Source organism: Culex pipiens, chromosome 1 (genome assembly GCF_016801865.2).
Source record: "Culex pipiens pallens isolate TS chromosome 1, TS_CPP_V2, whole genome shotgun sequence".
Taxonomy (NCBI): Eukaryota; Metazoa; Arthropoda; class Insecta; order Diptera; family Culicidae; genus Culex; species Culex pipiens.
This window is the reverse complement of record NC_068937.1, coordinates 82,177,671-82,188,166: the sequence shown is the minus strand read 5'-3', so window position 1 is coordinate 82,188,166 and position 10,496 is coordinate 82,177,671.

Sequence of the window (10,496 nt, the reverse complement as noted above, 5' to 3'; positions counted from 1 at the left end):
TTTAATAATTTAATAATTTAATAATTTAATAATTTAATAATTTAATAATTTAATAATTTAATAATTTAATAATTTAATAATTTAATAATTTAATAATTTAATAATTTAATAATTTAATAATTTAATAATTTAATAATTTAATAATTTAATAATTTAATAATTTAATAATTTAATAATTTAATAATTTAATAATTTAATAATTTAATAATTTAATAATTTAATAATTTAATAATTTAATAATTTAATAATTTAATAATTTAATAATTTAATAATTTAATAATTTAATAATTTAATAATTTAATAATTTAATAATTTAATAATTTAATAATTTAATAATTTAATAATTTAATAATTTAATAATTTAATAATTTAATAATTTAATAATTTAATAATTTAATAATTTAATAATTTAATAATTTAATAATTTAATAATTTAATAATTTAATAATTTAATAATTTAATAATTTAATAATTTAATAATTTAATAATTTAATAATTTAATAATTTAATAATTTAATAATTTAATAATTTAATAATTTAATAATTTAATAATTTAATAATTTAATAATTTAATAATTTAATAATTTAATAATTTAATAATTTAATAATTTAATAATTTAATAATTTAATAATTTAATAATTTAATAATTTAATAATTTAATAATTTAATAATTTAATAATTTAATAATTTAATAATTTAATAATTTAATAATTTAATAATTTAATAATTTAATAATTTAATAATTTAATAATTTAATAATTTAATAATTTAATAATTTAATAATTTAATAATTTAATAATTTAATAATTTAATAATTTAATAATTTAATAATTTAATAATTTAATAATTTAATAATTTAATAATTTAATAATTTAATAATTTAATAATTTAATAATTTAATAATTTAATAATTTAATAATTTAATAATTTAATAATTTAATAATTTAATAATTTAATAATTTAATAATTTAATAATTTAATAATTTAATAATTTAATAATTTAATAATTTAATAATTTAATAATTTAATAATTTAATAATTTAATAATTTAATAATTTAATAATTTAATAATTTAATAATTTAATAATTTAATAATTTAATAATTTAATAATTTAATAATTTAATAATTTAATAATTTAATAATTTAATAATTTAATAATTTAATAATTTAATAATTTAATAATTTAATAATTTAATAATTTAATAATTTAATAATTTAATAATTTAATAATTTAATAATTTAATAATTTAATAATTTAATAATTTAATAATTTAATAATTTAATAATTTAATAATTTAATAATTTAATAATTTAATAATTTAATAATTTAATAATTTAATAATTTAATAATTTAATAATTTAATAATTTAATAATTTAATAATTTAATAATTTAATAATTTAATAATTTAATAATTTAATAATTTAATAATTTAATAATTTAATAATTTAATAATTTAATAATTTAATAATTTAATAATTTAATAATTTAATAATTTAATAATTTAATAATTTAATAATTTAATAATTTAATAATTTAATAATTTAATAATTTAATAATTTAATAATTTAATAATTTAATAATTTAATAATTTAATAATTTAATAATTTAATAATTTAATAATTTAATAATTTAATAATTTAATAATTTAATAATTTAATAATTTAATAATTTAATAATTTAATAATTTAATAATTTAATAATTTAATAATTTAATAATTTAATAATTTAATAATTTAATAATTTAATAATTTAATAATTTAATAATTTAATAATTTAATAATTTAATAATTTAATAATTTAATAATTTAATAATTTAATAATTTAATAATTTAATAATTTAATAATTTAATAATTTAATAATTTAATAATTTAATAATTTAATAATTTAATAATTTAATAATTTAATAATTTAATAATTTAATAATTTAATAATTTAATAATTTAATAATTTAATAATTTAATAATTTAATAATTTAATAATTTAATAATTTAATAATTTAATAATTTAATAATTTAATAATTTAATAATTTAATAATTTAATAATTTAATAATTTAATAATTTAATAATTTAATAATTTAATAATTTAATAATTTAATAATTTAATAATTTAATAATTTAATAATTTAATAATTTAATAATTTAATAATTTAATAATTTAATAATTTAATAATTTAATAATTTAATAATTTAATAATTTAATAATTTAATAATTTAATAATTTAATAATTTAATAATTTAATAATTTAATAATTTAATAATTTAATAATTTAATAATTTAATAATTTAATAATTTAATAATTTAATAATTTAATAATTTAATAATTTAATAATTTAATAATTTAATAATTTAATAATTTAATAATTTAATAATTTAATAATTTAATAATTTAATAATTTAATAATTTAATAATTTAATAATTTAATAATTTAATAATTTAATAATTTAATAATTTAATAATTTAATAATTTAATAATTTAATAATTTAATAATTTAATAATTTAATAATTTAATAATTTAATAATTTAATAATTTAATAATTTAATAATTTAATAATTTAATAATTTAATAATTTAATAATTTAATAATTTAATAATTTAATAATTTAATAATTTAATAATTTAATAATTTAATAATTTAATAATTTAATAATTTAATAATTTAATAATTTAATAATTTAATAATTTTATAATTTAATAATTTAATAATTTAATAATTTAATAATTTAATAATTTAATAATTTAATAATTTAATAATTTAATAATTTAATAATTTAATAATTTAATAATTTAATAATTTAATAATTTAATAATTTAATAATTTAATAATTTAATAATTTAATAATTTAATAATTTAATAATTTAATAATTTAATAATTTAATAATTTAATAATTTAATAATTTAATAATTTAATAATTTAATAATTTAATAATTTAATAATTTAATAATTTAATAATTTAATAATTTAATAATTTAATAATTTAATAATTTAATAATTTAATAATTTAATAATTTAATAATTTAATAATTTAATAATTTAATAATTTAATAATTTAATAATTTAATAATTTAATAATTTAATAATTTAATAATTTAATAATTTAATAATTTAATAATTTAATAATTTAATAATTTAATAATTTAATAATTTAATAATTTAATAATTTAATAATTTAATAATTTAATAATTTAATAATTTAATAATTTAATAATTTAATAATTTAATAATTTAATAATTTAATAATTTAATAATTTAATAATTTAATAATTTAATAATTTAATAATTTAATAATTTAATAATTTAATAATTTAATAATTTAATAATTTAATAATTTAATAATTTAATAATTTAATAATTTAATAATTTAATAATTTAATAATTTAATAATTTAATAATTTAATAAATTAATAATTTAATAATTTAATAATTTAATAATTTAATAATTTAATAATTTAATAATTTAATAATTTAATAATTTAATAATTTAATAATTTAATAATTTAATAATTTAATAATTTAATAATTTAATAATTTAATAATTTAATAATTGAATAATTTAATAATTTAATAATTTAATAATTTAATAATTTAATAATTTAATAATTTAATAATTTAATAATTTAATAATTTAACAATTTAATAATTTAATAATTTAATAATTTAATAATTTAATAATTTAATAATTTAATAATTTAATAATTTAATAATTTAATAATTTAATAATTTAATAATTTAATAATTTAATAATTTAATAGTTTAATAATTTAATTATTTATTTATTTATTTATAGTTGTATGATTTTATAAATAACACCGACCAACAAAGTTTCTGCGCAGGCTCAACTCAAGGGGACCCCAAAAACATGTTTACCTTGTATTTTTCAAAAATTTCAAAAATATTTGGACAGAGCCGAATGGGTTTTCTCCAAAGTTTGTATGGAGAATTAGAGCTGTTCGCTACTCCCACAAACTTCATGCTGCCCCCTCGAGTTGAGCCAGGTTTTTATTCAGAATTTTAGAGTTTTATAATTTTTACTTTATTATTGTAAAATTTTTGAATACTAGAATTTCAAAAGTAAAGAATTTCAGAATTTTTGTGTTTGAGATTTAAAAAAATTTTTGGCTCGTAGAATTGAAGAATTCAAGAATTATTTTTTTTATTATTTTATTGTTTAGAATTTGTGATTGCATTAGGTTTGGATCCCCCCTCCTCCCGAGCAGGGGTAAATAACACGGGAATACCAAATTTTGGTATTACTTGGGCAAATAACAGCGACCAAAATGTGCCCTTGGTTGCCAAGTAATAGATGGTAAAATACCATGAAATCATACCAAAGCCTTGTATGTGGAAGGGCACAACAATACCAAACCGTGTTATTCCAAGGGTAAAATAATACCTCAAAATAAAACCATTTCAATACCAAGTTGAGGTCTTCTGGATTTTTGAACATTGCTTGAATACCAAAACTTGGTATTGCCATGGTTTAATTTTAGGTATTCCCGCGCCCTTGGAAAATCATATTTTGGTATTCCTGTGGTCTTCCACATACATGATTTTGGTATGATTTCATGGTATTTTACCATCTATTACTGGGCAACCAAGAGCACATTTTGGTCGTTGATATTTGCACAAGTAATACCAAAATTTGGTATTTTCATACCATTTTTAGTGCAGCAGTTGCAGTTAGTGAAAAAACGAAAATGATCCATATGCAATCGCCAAATCTACTCACCTCATGATTCCATGTTGTTCTTAGTGATATTCTTCACCACATCGAATGCATTTGTCATTGACGGCCTGTGCTTGAAGTTCTTGAAGATTCTGAAAAATAACAAGATTGAAAAATAAGTGTTATTAAAATGAAACTGGATTGAAATTCACCAAATTTCAATATTTTTTGTTTTTCAAAGTATTTGGTTATCCCGACTTAGAGAAATTTCAACGTTTTAAAAAAAATTAAAATCAGCTTTAACATTTTTGGGTTTCAAGTCATTTTAGCGCAAAATTAATTATCTCGTCAAAATTTATAAAAAATTTCCCATAGTTTCAGAGGAATTTGATGAAACCTTTCAATACCAAAATAATACCAAAATGTGCCATCCTGACATAGAAAATTTTCCACAATTTCAAGTCATTTCTTTAGGGGGTATATCAAAAATGTTTAAAATCAAGTTTGAAATTTCCGGTTTTTAATGAAAGCATTCGCTTTGAGACATCATTTTAGCGCAAAATTAATTATTTTGTCATAATTGGTCAAAATTTTCCCATATTTTCAGAGGAATTTGATAAAACACTTTAATACCAAAATAATACCAAAATGTGCCATCCTGACTTACAAAATTTTCCCTAATTTCAAGTCATTTCTGTAGGGGGTATATCAAAAATGTTTAAAATCAAGTTTGAAATTTCCGGTTTTTAATGAAAGCATTCGCTTTGAGACATCATTTTAGCGCAAAATTAATTATTTTATCAAAATTGGTCAAAATTTTCCCATAGTTTCAGAGGAATTTGATAAAACCCTTTAATACCAAAATAATACCAAAATGTGCCATCCTGACTTACAAAATTTTCCACAATTTCAAGTCATTTCTCTAGGGGGTATATCAAAAATGTTTAAAATCAAGTTTGAAATTTCCGGTTTTTAATGAAAGCATTCGCTTTGAGACATCATGTTAGCGCAAAATTAATTATTCTGTCAAAATTGGTCAAAATTTTCCCATAGTTTCAGAGGAATTTGAATACCAAAAGAATACCAATATGTGGTGTTCGACCATTGACAAAATCTGCAATTTTGCAATATCAAAACAATACCTTAAATTGGTATGATACCACATTTTGCTCTTGCATAATCCTTAAGACAAATTTTAAAGGGTCCAGGAATACCAAAATTTGGTATTGATACCAGAGAAAGGTATTATTACGCATTTCCCTTGTTATTTACCCATGCTCGGGCTGTCCTCCCCCACGCACATTTCCATCGTCCTCTTTTTTCCTCCCGGCACACCTCCACCGTTTAAAAAAAACACGACTCACCCCAATCCGCTTTCGATCGCAGACCGGTTCCTTCCCGTCCCATCTTCCGGCATGATCCGCCGGGTTAACGATGTTTCACGTTCTCTTCCACCGTCGCGAAGGCTGAAATCAGGAAATCTGGAACATAATGTTATGATTTAGCCGCTCGCCCACTCCGGCCGGAACTTTCCAGCAAAAAAAGGAACACAACTTACCAATCAACCAGCCAAAATCCTCACGAACCTTTACAACAATATTGTTTTTCTGATTTGATCAAGTCCGAACAAGATCAACTGAAGAGAACTGTCAAACTGTTTGCGTCGACGATAATCGACGTCGAATTGAAGGTAAATCGATGGAAAAAACAATGTCGAGCATGTCGAGTGTTTGTCGCACGTTTGTCGTCCTTTCGACCAATCGATATCGAAACGGTAAAATCAAAACCGTGCGACAACTCGTACGACGTGCGACATTTTTCAAACAGGGACGGACGAGTTTGCGCGATCGTTCGGAGAAGCGGCAAGTTCATCGCAAGCAGCCGAACCGGTCGGACGTCAAGTCGAGCGCGTCGCGATCGTCGGAAGAAACAGCTAGAATTCTTTAAATTAGTTTAGTAAAATAGATTATTAAGAGAAAATTCTAGTGTTTTTGTTAGCTTGCTGGTTCCCCAAGTCCAGTTAAGTGCAAATCTACAGTCCGCTCCGAACAAAATACAAAAAATAAAAATGGTCGAAATCGGCCGATTTCGTAGAGAGTTGCTCTAATTCACTTTGGAGGAGGTGAGTCTGCAAGAGAAACTCCTGCAGCCAAAATGTTGTTGTTACAGAAAAAAACCCGGTGCCTACTGCGATCGATCGGGTGAGCTCGCCAAGCTCAAAAGTTGATCTATTTTTAATTTATTTTATCCTAATCTAAGTAAGGTGAGCAGGCCAGTATCCAGAATTCTTCAATGGGGGGTGTTTTCCCCCATAGGGCGTTAGAGGTATATGTGAGTTACACAAATCTTGGGGACAAGATTTCGGAGTAAAGAATGATCCTACACGGTCAAGTGTCAGAGTTCTACTGATTTGTTTATTTTTAGAATTTTTCTTAAATACTAGCTAGAAAGTTCTAGAATGTTGTTCTGGATGAAGAGGCCTCGTCACGTACTTCGGTGATAATAGGTCGTAACTTATGACCTGTCGGGAAGGGTTGTGCAGTTGATTTTACATCTTTGTACCTCCTCCTGTCCTTCGGGGTCCGTAGCGTCGTAAATTACAGGAGGTGTTGCGTGGGAACGTATGTGCGTGGCTGGTGTGGTCTATGCGTAACTTGTGTGTGATAGGAAGGGCGTATACAGTCAACATAGGCGTTTATTTCAGTGCCATATGTTAACGCGGTTGGCAAACTTTCACTGGGCGCTGATTTTTGATACAAAATGATGATGAGTGGTGGAATAGGGTACCGCAAGGGTACCGTAAACTGGGGTGACTTTGATAGCCCGGGGTGACATTGATAGAAATTTGATATGGCCACTAATTTTGATACTACTTTTGATCCTCGGTCCTAATCTGGTCACAGCACCTAAAAGGACCTAATAAAAATAAGCTATGAAAAAAAAACAATAAAAATATGGGGCAGGTTGCATTGTGTTCGGGAAGCCGATTCCTAGAGGAGCGTTTTTTTCGTTCTGCCAAAAATTAAATAGTTTATTTGTTACGCTGTGATTAGCTACGGAGCAAAGCTAAAACTGGTAGGTTTGCCACCGGACTGGTGGCAAGGTTGTCGAAAAGTGAACCTTGCTTTTGACAGTCGATAAAGGGTAAACGATCCATTAATAGGTAAAATTTGAGTAAATTTAAAAAAAATATATATATATAAAAAATGTAGGTTTGTAAGTTGAAACTGTAATTTATTGTCTCGTTATTTTTTCTGTTGAGACCAAGTCATGCGGTTACGCTTCTGCCTCGTAAACGGAAGCTCAGAAACCTGTGCGGACCAACGCAACTGGTTACCGTTTCCCTTCTGGATTCGATTTCAAAGTAAAGGATAGGTCGTCACAAGTTGGACCTTTTCTTGACATCTTGGAAAGATGACCTATGGAATGTTGACATTTAATACTAGAACATGTTATTAAGTTTCAACAAAGCAAAGTAATCCACTTTAACGACCCCCGGGTCTTTTGTGGTCTCTGTTGCAAGTTTTTGCTCATTTCTAGGCGTCCGAAGGTTAAGTGTGGTGAGTCAACCAAAACCTCTTTTACGCAAATGGACCGACGTTTTACTTCCCCATCCGATAGAAGGCGTGGTCAGGCTAATCTCGTATCGAAAGTTTCAACATCAAACATTAAAAAATAACGATTGACTTCGTCCACAAAAGGCGGGATAATATTTTATTTTATCTAGTTATTTTTTTTTTTTTGACAAACCAAATTCAAAATTATTATTCAGAAACAATTTAAAAAAATTTACGCAAAAAAAAACTTTTAGTATTCAATTGCACATTTACTGGCACTTTACCCTATATTTAGCGTCAGAGGGGTAAATTGACCAAAAAGCGGAAGCTACGGTCCAAACAATGTGAGTATCACGGCCAATATTGCAGATTGCAGCGATTTTTAGACAATCGTGCAACTTGTAGAAAGCTCTATCGAGGTTTTTAAGCAAAGATGGTGTTCGGCCGGGACCCGTGGTGTAGGGGTAAGCGTGGTTGCCTCTCACCCAGTCGGCCTGGGTTCGATCCCAGACGGTCCCGGTGGCATTTTTCGAGACGATATTTGTCTGATCACGCTTTCCGTCGGACGGGAAGTAAATGTTGGCCCCGGACTAACCTAAAAAGGTTATGTCGTTAGCTCAGTCCAGGTGTAGGAGTCGTCTCCCTGGGTCCTGTCTCGGTGGAGTCGCTGGTAGGCAGTTGGACTAACAATCCAAAGGTCGTCAGTTCGAATCCCGGGGTGGATGGAAGCTTAGGTGCAAAAAGAGGTTTGCAATTGCCTCAACAATCAAGCCTTCGGACACCTAGTTTCGAGTAGGAATCTCGCAATCGAGAACGCCAAGGCAATGCTGTAGAGCGAATAATTTGATTTTTTTTTATTTTGGTGTTCGAATGGTGAACGCCCGAAATGTCAAAATCACGCAGTGGTACCAACATTACGGAACAAGTGTGTCATGGCATGACAGCCACATTTTTTTTTTTTCTAATGTTGGTGCTACTGCGCGATTTTGACATTTCGGGCGTTCACCATTCAAACGCCACCTTCGCTTAAAAACCTGGTTACAAAAGTGCACACCTCAAACTACAGCAGAAAAAAACTGTCTAAGACTCACACCCTAGTTTGAAACTGTTCTAAAGTGTTCGAAAGCAACAAAGCTCAGTCGAGATACACACCACTCTAGGCGAGCGGGGGGGGGGGGGGGGAGAGAAGGGGTAAGATTGCAAGTGTGCAGTTATGATTTGCAAGGGTGGAGAATTTGGTGCAAAGTGTGCAATACATACAATTTGACATTCTTGCCATCAGGTTGGCGGTCTAAGAAGACCGTGCAAATGGAGCACCCGCCGTCGAGCAGTTTTCGACAGTTCGCTCCATAAGACTATCTGCAGCGCGAAGTTTTATAATTGTTTCAAATTGCGAGCAGTTTTAAATTTTTAGAACTGGCGGAAATGAAACTAGAACACGATGCTTGCAACGCGCTGATCTAAATGTTGTTTCAAAAAAAAATGCTTTTAATTGTGTGCGTATGATTATCAACACAGCATCATAGTGTGTGTGTAAGAAAACGTGGATATCTCTATCCCACTCTAACTTTAGGGGGGCTGCGGGCGATTATCGGGCATCGCCAGGGCCAGTTAAGACGCTTTAGTCTGGACACAATCCTCAAATTTGTCCGTTTCTTTTATGCACACGCACACCAACATAATTTGCGCACTCCGCCACGCACACTCTTTTACTTTCCGTAACTTCCAAACTGTCAAACATTTCTGTTTACGGTTTTCAGTCAAACATAAAAAAACGTGGTCTGGTGCCTCCCGCAGTTTCTTTTTGATTTATTGGACTAATCAAAGTAAGTTTCAAAGTTCTTTAACGACGAACACGCACTAATTTGGATTATTTTTCCAGCATGATGTTTGTTGAATGTCACGGAAAGTGGAGGAGGATTGTTAAGGATGGTGCGAGCGGGTTCGTCGACGGCGTTCTTCGATTGGCAGTCCTACGGATTGACGGGCTGGTCTTGGCTATCGAAGCGGACGTTTCGTCTAGTGCTGTTGTCCCACTGCTCGCCCTGCAGCGTCGATCTTGGTCTTACCATGGCCGTTGATCTCGATGGAGCCGCTATAGCCAATTTACTTCCGTTTTGGTCCGAAGTGGAACCCACCGCGGAAGTGCTTGTTGACGCCTCAGCATCAGCGCTCTCCTGATGACCGGCTTGTCGTCCTCGTGGATTAGCTCGTCAGTGACCATCTGTTCCAAAATTCGGTACGCGACCGACGGCAAGTCCAACA